Genomic DNA, 13,712 nt, shown 5'->3' with positions numbered 1-13,712 from the left:
TATGGCACAAGAGATGAGACAGAAAATTGGGCCATCAATTCTCTGGCTATCTACTGTCCCCTACCAGTGGTCATAAATCAGTGAAAAAACACTGCTTAAGGAAAATACATGCTTAGGTATCCACTTAATTGATACGTAAGGTCACTACAAAGACTCCCCATCCCCACCAACTACTGATAGTATAGGCCCTGACAGAACTACATCCTTTAGAAACTATAGTAGCACATTATTGTCATAAACTACACACTAAAAAATCATGAGTTCAAATCCCTATGATTCTTAATTTTATTTTATTTTATTCGTTCTTTGTCCCTCTCTTATGTTACTGAATGTATGCTCTCAGGCAAATATTGTAAGCACACGACATTGCCTTGAAGTTCCATGAATTCTGATGTATCTGTGTCTCATGGTAGCTAAAATCTTGTTTTAAGATTGTTTTTGTTAAAATCTTTTTGAATATTTTAAATATTTGAAATTCTGAGACTTCAGAAAAGGTATGATTTTGCACAGGATTTATTAATTCCCAGTTATAGCCCCAAAGAGGCTCATAACACAACTTCCATTCAATCACTGATCTCATACTTTGTTGTGCTGCACAATCCAGAATTTTTATTTTAAAAGAAAAGAAAGTAAACAAACAATAGAAATGAAACCAAAATAACCCCCCAAAACACATAACAAAGCAACAAAAAAATACACATCAGTCCTCAGTACTTTTTATACCCTTGGCATAGCTTATTCTACAACTACACAGCCAGTTTATGCGTCCTACATTACATGTGTCCCATGCTGTAAAATCCCAGATCTTCCTTTGACTCTAAGATGGCTCTCTACCTCAAAAGATTTTTATTGGGCAGATGACAAAAGCATCACTTCTTACAGTTACATGAAGATTTTGGAATGTGACTCTACTGAATCCCTCTAAATACATCTTAAAAGAACATTCAAAACAATGGAGTCAGATAAAAGATATCTTGTGCAAAATATAGAGATTTTCAACCCTTTTAGAAAATATCATTATTTTTCTGATACTTTTTGTTACATGGGGAACACTACAGAACCTACAGAAGCATTATAGAAATTTGCCTTAGAAGATTCATTTTGGTTGTGGCATTTGTTTTGTATTATGCCATCCTCCTGGATGGTGCTTCACAATGCTAGAAATTGATTCTGACTCTTTAAGATATGTGATGCTGTGTTTTGGACCTATATGCATAGTATAACAGATAGTTTAATGGTATAAAGCCACTTAACACATAAAGAAAGATAGACCAATCAAAAACAATACTACAGAGTTTTCAAACACCAGAAATGAGGATCCCCATGAAAATCAAAACAGCACAACAAGCCACACAGTGTTAAAGTTCACATGCATACACACAACAGTTGAATAGCACTAATATATCATTGAAGTATTAGACAGATCTGCTGGGTAATAGCTTATTAGATGAGAATGACTAAGCAACAGCAACAGCAATGGAAAAAAATCTACTTAAACTGTAACACTTAAATGCAAGTGAAGCAAAACAATATATTTATCATTTATTATAAAAAAAAAAAAAAGAATCATTCTTATCAGTTAGATCAGTAGCATTTTCAATTTGCAGCTTGGAACTATTTTACAAATTTTCATGCTTTTGAGCCCACTTTAATGTATTCTATGGAAACACGATTGTAAAAATTTCCTTTGGTTACATTTGATGTGCTTTCATTATTTAATCTTTTTAAGTCATGCATCATACTCTCCTTTGAAGAATTTACTCAAACATGATTAAAAACCGCTTTTGAAAGCCAACTTTGACTTCCTCAAGACCAACTTGGAGGCATCCCATGAGTTAGAGCTCTGGGAGGTTGGGGGGACCCAAGAAAGCTGGTTGACATTCAAGCACCATTTCTACCAAGGTCAAGATCAGTGCATCCTGAAGAGAAAGAAATTGGGCAAAGGTGCCAGAAGACCCAGATGGATGAGCAAGGAGCTCATGTTAAAATTCAAATGGATGAAGAAAGTTTGTGAAATGTAGAAAATGTGTCTAGTCACTTGGAAGGAATATTGAAATGTCAGGATTTGCAGGATTGTGATGAGAAAGGCTAAGGCCCATGTGGAATTACATCTGATGAAGGAAATAAAGGACAAAAAGAAAATGTGCTTTAATAATCTGGTAGCCTTTTGTGATGTCGTGACTAGGTGGGAAAATGAGCAGACAGCAATGGCTGTAGCGTACCCTGACTTCAGCAAGGTTTCAGACACTATTTTACATGGTAGGAAAACTTGGGATAGATGAGTGTACAGTGATGTGGATTGCGAACTGGCTAAGTGGTAGAGTTCTGAAGGCTGTGACTGGTGGTGCAGAGTCTAGCTGGGGGCCTGTAGGTAGCAATATTCCTGTGAGGTCTGTATTGGATCTGGTTTTATGCAACATTTCCAGCTACCAACATTGTTTTAAAATAAAAGAGAATGTCAGCAGTTGTTTCCCATGAAATCTCATTTGTCTCTTCCGATTGGTTTGATATATCTTGGTAGAGAACGATTCATTACTATGCAAATTGAGATAACCTCTGTTTCTAGGCTAATTGTCATATAGCAGTTTACATCTGAAATACAGTTGGTAATTTTCAAGCCAGACCAATCTTACAAGCCTAAATTATAGGGGAATTAAAATGGGACTTTCTATGCAAACTGTTTTGAAATGTCTGTGTCCTTTCTGTGATACCAGAGATATTCACATATTATGTGATTCCACAGATAAGTCCCAGTCTGTTGGATGTTTTGACTGACAAACCAGTTTCTGTTTGTTACATATTGAGTAACACATACAAGGATTTCTGTTGACATTGATGAAACTTTATCTAGACCAGGCATGTCCAGCTTACAGCCCACAGGCCACATGTGGCTCCCTGTTGTGCCGTCGTGGTAGTAGCTCTTCCACACCAAGCAGCCCTACAAAGAGAAATACTGGATAAAGGAAGAGTTTTCAATGAAAAATGGACAGACAAGTACTTTTTCTAGAGATAACAACTATATGGCACTCTGCTTAGTTTGGAAGGAAAGCATGTCAGTTTTCAGAGATTACAACTTTACATTATACACAAAAACATGCTGCCAAGTTTCATGCATACCAAATGCTTCATAAAGACAAAATAGCAGAACTGAAAAAAGTTTTCATCTCAACCAATTAAAAAAAAAAACAACATTAGAACTCAAAAGGATTCTATTATAAAAGCTGGCTATGTGGTAACAAAACTAAAAAAAAAAAAAAAAAAAAATCAAACCATTTACTAATGGTGAATTTATTTAGCAATGTATGGAGTGCACAGCAGATGTGATTTATTCAGGTACAAAAATTGATTTTTCTAAAATTAGTTATTTTCACCAAACTACAGCTAAGCAAACTGAAGAAACAGGGTGCTTTGGCAATAGATGAATTTACTGTTGTTAGAGATACAGCTTAACTTTCTGTTTTTATTAGAGGTATTGATAATGAATGTAATGTCACTGAAGAAATGCCTTCTTTGGCATCATGAAAAGATACAACTGATTCCCTTGATTTGTATGAAGTGGTAAAACTTACATTAAAGAGATTTTCTTTAACCTTCATCAGCATACCTTCTATAGCTACTAATGATGTCCTGGTCACAGTTGAAAAAGAGAGACTTTTAAAATTAATAGAAGACGATGCAATTGCCACCAGCAAATCATGTTTGATGAAATGCCATTGAATTGTACATCAAGAAAATCTTTATGCAAAAGCTTTAAAAATTGATAATATCTTACAAGTCATCATCAAAGTTGTGAATTTCTTGGCATCTAAGGGATTGAGTAATTGCCAATTCCAGGAGTTCCTTAAAAGTATGGATGCTGATCATGGGGATATATTTTACTTTTCTGAAGGAAGGTGGCTTAGTCAGGATAAAATGCTAAAAAGATTTTATAATTTGCAAAATGAAATGAAGTCATTTATGGAGTCAAAAGGAAAATTTGTGCTAGAAAATGAAGATTATAATGGCTCATGGATTTGATATTTTTGGTTGATTTGACCACTTGCTTTAATGAGTTAAACATGCAGAGTGAAAGTCAACCTATCTTTTTCAAACCATAATAGTACTTAAAATGAAACTTAAGTTATGGCAAGCTCAAGTCATGGCAAATAATTGCATGCATTTTGATGCACTAGCTAAATGCAGTCCCTTGCTTTCTATTTTGTTAAATAATTTGAAAATAGGTTTCAAGATTGTGGAAAAAGATCAGTTTCTTTGCATATTTGTAACTCCATTTTCAGTTGCAACAAAAATATTTACGTGCAAATTTTTGAAAGGAATGTAGAGAATTGCAATCAGATATTCAACTCAAATTAAAATTTGATCATGTCTCCTTAATAGACTTTTATAAGCCCTCTCCTATCAGAGAAAAATATCCCTCTCTTCCCTGTCACTCCTTATTCACATCATTGCTTTTTGGCAGGATGCAGATTTGTGAAAATTACTTTCAATGATGAACTCCAGGAAGAGTAGAATTTCATAAAAACTATTTGACAGACACCTTGAGAACTTACTGAGAATTAAAACTACTTCAAATGAGCCAAACTGATGCACTAGTTTTGCAGGGTCAAATATCTCACTACTTCTATGCTTTTGTTGCTTTCTTAAAAAAAATATTTTTATAAAAAATATTTAAAAACCCATACAATTTTTTACTTGTATATATTAAGTACATTATTGAATGTTTTTAGATACATTTCATATGTAACTCAAGACAATTCATCATGCAGTCTGGCCCAGGCAAGCCAGAATGCTGGACACCCATTGTGTAGAGAGAACAATGCAAACAAGTACTGAAGACTTCAATAAAAAAGTGGTAAAAAGCAATGTAGTTTTGACAGGAGAAATACCTAGTAAAAGACAATGAAAACTGAAGTTAAATATCAGAGAAATGTTTTGTTTAAATACCCTAAATCTTACTGGGATTTATTACTTATTTAAAAGTCAAGTTACAAAGAGGTCTTTGGATAGAGTATGCTGAAGAAAACTGTCCACTGGTCTTAACACTGGAAGGTGAGTAATAAGAGGATTCCTTCCTTTTTGGTGAATCTACAGGAATGCAATTAACTGAGGCACAACACAATTAATATAATAAATGATTGATGGCTTGCTTGAAAACTCAGTAACGATGACAATTCCTAGCCCTTCCCTTTATTCCTGAAGTAAGGCTAACCAATGATATTTTGCCTTTTGTCATGTAAATCACATACTGCAATATTTTAAGTAATATTAACCAAAACACTTGTAGAACATCAGCCCTCTGCTGGATGGCGTTACAGTTGTGCTACTACATGGTAAAACCAAATTCAGCAGTAAAATACACACTGTTAAGCTAGTAAGTTAGCTGTCCTTTACAAAGTACATGAAAAATGATTTTTTCATTTTTGTTTACGTTCTTTGATCTCTATTTCAAATACTAACCTAAAACCAATCCACAGGGGACCAATGATTTCATTATTAATGCAGTTCAGTAATAAACTGCAACATTTCCTGTACAAAAAAAAAAAAAACAAAACAAAGAAACAAACAAAAAAAGTCAGAATGATACTCACAGTACTGTTCATTTGAAAAAAAAAATAGAAAAAAGAAAAAAAGAAATTTATTTAATCCCTCAGTCCATCAAACATCATGTCATGGTTTAATGGTTTATCATTGATATTCCATATCATAATATCATGCAGTGTACTGGGAGGAAAAGAGTTAATGCTGCAGTTCTGTGGATTGTCTGAATTTCCAGTCTCTTGCTCTCAGAAGAGAAGAATGAACTTCCAGAAGACTTCATTTTTCTGGTTTTGTTTTCCATTTGGAGGGAAAATTAAAACAGTCTGGGAGTCACAAGGCTGCCCTCTTTTCTCTTTGCTTCCTGACCCTTTCACCTACAGCAATAGAGTAAGGACTCTAGTTTTGGAAATCCTCTTTCACATTTTATTTTATCAGCTTCAGTTCCAATCATATTGTATTATACTGTGTTATCTCACATTCCGCTACTATATTTAGTAAATTGAGTTTTTCCTTACCTCACTGCCACCGTTATCCTTTGTCCAGACCCATTTCCCTACCTTGTCCCATCTCCCTCCCCTTTGCCATGGCATGGGTTTGTCGGTCACAAAACCAGGCAGAAACAGTGACACAGCATAATGCCGAGTGATGATCAAACAAATCGTAGTCTGAACTGTGTAAGATCATAGACAATATTTGTTCTGAACACAAGGATTGATTTAGAAATAGAGCATGCTACTATTGGCTTCTCGAATAACCTTATTTATGTGCAATGAGAACTTGAGACAGGGGAAGAACAAGAAGTCCTTTCACCAGTTAGATGAAAAGTAAAAAAAAAATAAAAAATTCAATAACTAAATCAGAACAGCAGCTGTATCCTACTGGAACAAAGGAATTCTGCTTTCACTCAGAAAATATAGGTAAGGAAATGGCAAAGTTCATAAATCAAGGAAAAAGTCTAAAGATTGCTGAGCCGATAGGAATGGAAACTAGTGCAGCTGACAAAGTCTCTTACAATGACTGCGCTGTTTAAAGCTCACATTTCATTCAACTTTCATGAAAATATGAAAAGCAAGGGTATTAAATGGAAAACTGGTTTCAGAGAAGTGTTCTCAATCATAAAGAATAAACTAAAATACTTGTTATTTTTAAGGAGATTCAAAAAGCTAGAAATACTGAACCTAGAGAAGGCTGCAGAGTGACCTCTCTGCATCCTTTCATACCTAAAGGGAGCCTACAAACAGGAGGAGAGTCAAGTCTTTGTAAGAGTAGATGACAGCAAGACAAGGGGAAATGATTTTAAGTTGAAGGGGGGAAGATTTAGATTGGATATCAGGGGAATGTTCTTTACCAACAAAGTGGTGAGGTGCTGGAACAGGTTGCCCACAGAGGTTGTGGATGCCCCATCCCTGGAGGCATTCAAGGCCAGGTTGAATGGGGCCCTGGGTAGCCTGGTCTGGTATTAAATGTGGGGGTTGATGACCCTGCTTGCACTGGGGGTTTGGAGCTTGATGATCCATCCCAAGCCATTCTGTGATTCTGTGATATGATTCTATGAAATGGTGTAGATGAATGCAGAGGCCAGTATGGAGGTACCATAAGAAAGTGTTTCATTTCCTAGCCTGCAGCACTTTACAGATGATCAAGAGCAAAGGGAAGATGGAGAATGTATGGGGTAGGCATTTTAGGAGGGATTCACATATGTGAAACTTCCATGGCACAGTTTGGTGCTGCTAGGGTATCATACAGCACATGCATGTATATGTATAGATATTAATAACTGAAATGATTTGCTGAGTTTTAAAATCTACAGAGAAGAGAATGCCAAGAAAATATAGCTGCGACATCTTCAGAAATAGAAGATCAGTTTGTTTTAGCTGAATATTTTATTTTCTTGTTTATTCTACCGTTCCATTTATTTCTAATTCAGAAAACGTGAGATTACATTTTGATTTTGTTTCAAAGTTTGAATTATTCATTTCTGCCATGCTTACTGCTCGAGTTCTGCACTGCTTCCTCATTCACCTGCTCCTGTCCCACCCCATGCTCCATCCTATTATACTTCTCTAATAATGAACCCACTGGAGTGTAAGGACACACGGGGCCTTACAAGGGTGGTCTTCAAGCATTGGCTATTGTACCAATAAAAGTCAAATTGCCCCTTGTCACACTGCCCAAACATATAATGTTCAATTATAAGTTCAAAAAGCAGCCTATAAAATTTTTGATACTGTGGCATGTTTGACAGTGAATTAATTTCAGATTTCACAAAAACAGAGGATAAAAATCAGGAAATGTTATTTTGAGTGTGATCTGTAGGCCTTCCTTGGAAGCCTGGTAGAAGAAGTAGAAAATAGCAAAAAGCTATTAAAGGAGATATGCAGGAAGGCCAATTATCATTATCATTACTATTATTATTTTGGCCTTTTCTATCTGTCTATGCAAGAAAAGAGAATAGTTGATCTTTGGAATAAACTTGTTATCCAAATATGGAAACAATAAAAGTGAAATGGTCAAAACTGTGGTTTGAGTGCAATGCTGACCTTAGCTGTGATCTGATGCTTTACAGTACTGGTGCTGAGGTGCTACTGGCCAGCAAGCAAATAACAAGTGGAGCAAACTATCTACTCAAAGTCTTATCCACCAGCTGGCATCTTAATAATCTGCAATTTTCTGCAATTAGTTGATCTGTAATGTCACTGTGTTACCTCATTTTTTATTTTGTAAGCTCTCTCCCACAAAGACAAAAAGGATTTAGTTTCAGGCTAAATCCAACTGTAAACAGAAGAGTATAAATAATAAAAATAATAAATTCAATTCAACTTCTCTTGTTCAAGCCTTTCCCTATGGCAGATCAGTTCTTGCTTACTCTGCTTTCAGCTGAACACTGTTAAGGATATCAGTAAAATGCTGCTACAAGTGGCTAGAAATAGCAACTTAAAATTAGTCTTTATAAACTATAGCAAATAAAGCATTTATCAATTGCAAATTTATTACTTCTAAGTTTTCAACATATTGATATTAGCTTTAATGAACAAAACTCACTGACATAATAATTCAATTAAGAGCTAAGTGAAATAGTAACAATATTGAAATGAATTATATTTTTTTAGGATGATATTTCCAGGCAAATGTGTAAACAATTATGAAAGCATATATACCATTATCCTCCACAAAATGGCAGTCATGCTCAACCTCTAGGTTATTTGTTACAGTATCTGCTTTATGTTGACAACCTCTCTTCCCAAATTTCTTGTGTGGTTTTAAGCATGCTTTCAGGACACTAGTACCAATTGCTATCTTTATGTTCCTAAATCCAATACTCAGACAGTGAGCGTGTAACTCATCTCATATATAGTTGGCACTCTAAAAAAATTGCTCTGTTAGACTTTCAAGTTCCTTTTACTAAAAAAGGAGGGCAAAAGATATTTCCAAATCATTTGAAGTGTTTGCATGTAGACATCTAGTATTAGTGATATCAATCAGACTCAGGATTTGACTACAGCCCATAAACCTGTATTTTCTGTATTAATATGACATTAAAATGAGGTTTAGGAAAAGGAAGAAAAGTTCTGAAGTGTAGAAACAACATAATCACAACAGTAAAAGCTCTGATTTCCATTTCATATATAATTTCCTGGGCTTATACAGTGGCTCTGCAGCCTACATGGGGTTACTTAAATGACCTACCAGCTAAATGACCTACCAGTTTCTGTAGTAACTCTCTCTGGAGTTCTGAAACCACTGCATGTGTATAAAAAAACATGAAATACCAACAACAGCTCCAGTATTCTATCAATTTTCAGAGTTGATTTCAATCTTTTTTATGAAGATCTATGTTAGAAATCTTAGATCAAATCTAACTCTCGAGAACTTAAGTTTAGACCTGTCAGCCTTATTCAACCTAGGTCAGAAAGAAGAAACCAAGCCTTGCATTCCCGAAGACAGCAATGAAACACAAAGGTATTCTTAAGTGAAGGTGTCTTCATCTTTCTTTTATACTACTGCACTTTGCAGCAATAGATAAACAGCAAGAAGAGAGTGCATGAGGAAAAAGATTTTCAAGTACAGTATGCAGGAAATTAGATCCAAATTCAAAACACCTTTGTGAGGAGAGATCTGAATCAAAATCTAAATGATACTGTAATAATCTATCACATAACACTATAAAATGGGAACACGTTTATTACTGAATCTGAATTTATCTGAATATTACTGAATGAAAAACATTCTACCTTTTATTTCATGGGCTTTGTCACTTTTTTCCTTCTCCTGACACATGGAAAAGGGATTACTTTGCCTCCAATCCTGGAGAAACATGCCAACTTTCATTTATACACAATAATTCTATGCCTTGAAGTAAAAAAGAAAAATGCAAAATACTACTCAAGAGTCCCGGTCCTCTGAAAATGCCAGCAGTCTTAAACAACAAATTGAGACAATAAGAACTGTCCAGCTATTTCTAGCATATTCTGCAAACTTTTGTTTTACCTGCAGTGGTAGTGCAGTCCTACACTGACCCTATCAAAACATGCACCAATATGAAGAGCACTCACGTTAGTTAAGAACTGTCATTATTTTGGAATTATATAATCTGACAGAAAGTCAAGAGATGAATCTGATAGTGCAGAGACAGATTTGATCACTGATGCTACAATGTGCACTCAGGATAACATAGGAGTTATGTTATCTTGTTATCCCAACAATACTTTTCTGAGCATACTTCAATAGCTTGCCTACAAGGGCTGTAACAAAGGGAATATGGCTGCAGATAGCTGCCAAAACATATTATAGATGGAGCTCTTCATGAAATAGAACTCCAATTTATCTTATATCTTGCAGTATTTCTGTAGTTGTGTCTTGCCACTTCCACGTCTTTCTTCTCTTCTACAGATCCAGGCTCTTCATTTGAGTTATTTTTATTATTATTTCATTGGCAGTACTGTGCACAAACCAAAGTAAAATCCATAAAATAGCTCAGTAACCTTGGCTCTGTATCATTTAATGAGCACTTACTGAACAGAAAACTGGGATCTTAAACAAGGTACATTTAAACTGAGCTCAGAATTATGAATACAAAAGAACTCAGTTGCATTTCTCCGTACAGTTACTGGACACATGTAGACAAAATTAGATGCATTTGCCTTCCAATTAAACATTTTGTAAATAGCTTATTATGTCTCAGAAACAAGCTAACAAGCAGGAAGCTTTTTTTTTTTTAAAAAAAATTATTAAAAAGGGAGCTACAGAAATTCTGTTTACTGACATTTTAAAGAGTAATGCTGAAGTACTGTGCTCATTATATTGAATTACACAGAGTTGACTGAGTGGCTGGGATGTGTGGAATAAATGGACCTGATATTGTTGGTCAACACTTGTCTGAGACTGAGGTGGCCAAGAGGGCCAATGGCATCCTGGTTTATATCAGAAAAAGCATTGCCAGCAGAACTAAGGAGGATGTTGTCCCTCTGTCTTCAGATCTGGTGAGGCTGCACCTCGAGTACAGCTTTCAGCTTTGGGCCCCTCTCTACAAAAGAGACACTCAGGCCCTGGAGCATGTTCAGAGAAGGGCAGTGAAGCTGTGAGGGAACTGGAGCACAAGTTTTATGGGGAGTGACTTAGGGAGCTGGGATTGTTCAGGCTGGAGTAGAGGAGTCTCAGGGGAGACCTTATTAACCTCTACAACTACTGGAAAGAAGATTGTGGCAAAGTGGAGATTGGCTTCTTCCCCAGCATAACTAGCGAGAGGACTAGAGAGAATGGCCTTACGTTGTGCCAGGGGAGATTCAGTTAAATATTAGGAAAGAATTCTTCTCCAAAATTGTGGTTAGGCTCTGGAATGGGCAGCCCAGGGAGGTGCTTGAGTCACCACCCTCAGAGGTGTTCAAGAAATGTTTAGATGCTGTACTGAGGGACACAGTTCAGTGGGGAAATACTGGTGGTAGATAAACAGTTGGACTAGATGATCTTGGAGGTTTTTTCCAACTTTGATGATTCTGTTTCTAGGAGTTAGTAGTAGGGCACTATCATAGTGAACTTATGTAGAAAAGAGAGTTTGTCTTTCAAGACGTTATTGTTAACTCTGTGTCTCAGTGTATTTCTTTGCAGCACAGGTAACTGTCACTTTATGTTCCATTTAAGATGTTGAATGTCGTGGAACAAAATTCTTACCTTCTCTCCTGACAGAGATTTTCACAGAAATACATTCTTTGTAGCAAATTTCCAACCCAGAAAGGACTTCCAGCATTTCTTCCAAATACTACTGGCACACAAAATTCCTCTTCTTTCATGTATTTCTTCCTTTCTTATCTGGAGATGTGGTGGAATGAATGTGTGGTCGTTAACACCATGGTGAACTGGAAATCAGACAGAAGAGGTTAAAAACTGTGAGAGAGACAAAGTGTGGAAGGAGACAAGAGCATAGAGTAAGGCCATACTCCTGTTTCCCCATAGCTGTGGTGCTACATGGCTATCTCATAAAACATAAAACTCAAAGCACCATGTCTTTCCTAATGGACTGTTTGTACATTCACCTGTTCTCCCTGAAGAGCCTGAACATGATTTTTGCCATTAGAGAAGAAATCTTTCATTGGCATCATGTTACATGTCAGTCTGTCCTCACTCATCTTTCAGTTCCACTACAGTGCCTGGGAAGGAGTCTTGTCTATAAATTTATCATTTTGATGAATCTAAATGAGGCGACCTTTAGTCATAAAGAATATTTCCAAGTTTCCCAAAAATACAACAGTAACTCCCATCAGAGCTGTACTGTAAACAAAAAAAATGCATCAATATATTTATTGCATTGGCACATTCACCTCTAGAAACCATATGCTCCACCTCTCTGCTAAAAATCAGCATCCAGAAAACAGCTTGAACACATGTATCGGGATTTCATTTTCATACAAAACACAAATGTATAGTCTCTCGTTTTAATGAAGTAATCTACAGTATATGAAAACACTGTAGTTAGCAACCTCTCATTGTATATCTAAGCAAGCAATTTTCAGAAGCTACTAGCTTAAATCATTACTCATGAGAGATTTTTTTTTCTCAGTGAGTGCTTGTGCTCTGCTTCAATTTGGAAATTTAATGTCATGATCCTAAGTATTTTCCCAGGTGCATTCCGTTGTTACTTTTTTAAAAAATACAGAATTCTCCCCATGAAAAGGCACTTGACAGTTTCAGAATAGAACATTCAGTGTGGATCTTTCTGTAATTCCTTCAAACTTTGCTCTTCTTTCAGCCTTCTGTAATCTGATCCAATCAAACTGACATAAACTGTACGTGCAGTCTGACTCTATCTGTTCATTTCAGGAAGTGGCAGTATGAAGGACAGCTCTCCAGTTTTGAATCTCATAAAATTATCAGGATAGGAATTCACACATCTAATCCCAACCATTTTGGTCTGTGATGTGGTTTATTCCTACAAATGATTTTAATTTATCTACTCAGTGACATTTTCTCCAGTTTAGATATCATTGTTCAACTCACATAGAATAAAATACCAGAGGTCGAAGAAAAGGTTACATTCATATTGTTTTGTGTGTTGACATTTGGGACATTAACCTCAGTTTAACAGTGTTCTGTGCTAAAATGTCCGATATGACCCTACATTACATTTCAGTCCTGGCATAGATTCAGCTATATATCTGAATTTCAAACATTACCCGTAAGCACAAGCCTTTTACCTGTAGTTGACAGCTACATAGATAAAGAGGGAACAAGAAGACATGAGTGATGATACACTCAGCTTAAAAGAGAGGCACTGTACACAACAGCTGTTTTTTTTTTTTTCTAAGCTGAGATGGCAAGAACACTTCTAGAACTGAAATATGAAGTGGGATTCAAGTCCTTGAACTTCAGATGTATGATTTTTTTTTCTGTATTAGAAGTTTAGGTGTTACAGACACCTACTACTAGGTTAATGGCCTGCGTACAATTTACAGTCAATGGAGAAAGATTGATATCTCTAGAATGCAATTTCTCTCATCCTAAGGCAGACGCCTGAAATAGGTAAGATAAATAATTCTTAAGAAAGGTCTGTTTCTCTCAATTTCCCTTCAGAGGAATCTAAAGCAGTAGCTCAAATATGGGCATTTAAAATTTAAGGAGATTATCCCATATATAGGTAGTGTTATTAAAATTTTTTTAGAGAGGAGAGGAGAGGAGAGGAG

The sequence above is a fragment of the Centrocercus urophasianus genome, unplaced genomic scaffold (assembly GCF_019232065.1).
Source record: "Centrocercus urophasianus isolate 14NV4802_14NV808 unplaced genomic scaffold, USGS_Curo_1.0 seq_31, whole genome shotgun sequence".
Lineage (NCBI taxonomy): Eukaryota > Metazoa > Chordata > Aves > Galliformes > Phasianidae > Centrocercus > Centrocercus urophasianus.
The sequence above is the reverse complement of the archived record's forward strand: the minus strand, read 5'-3'. Positions refer to the sequence as shown.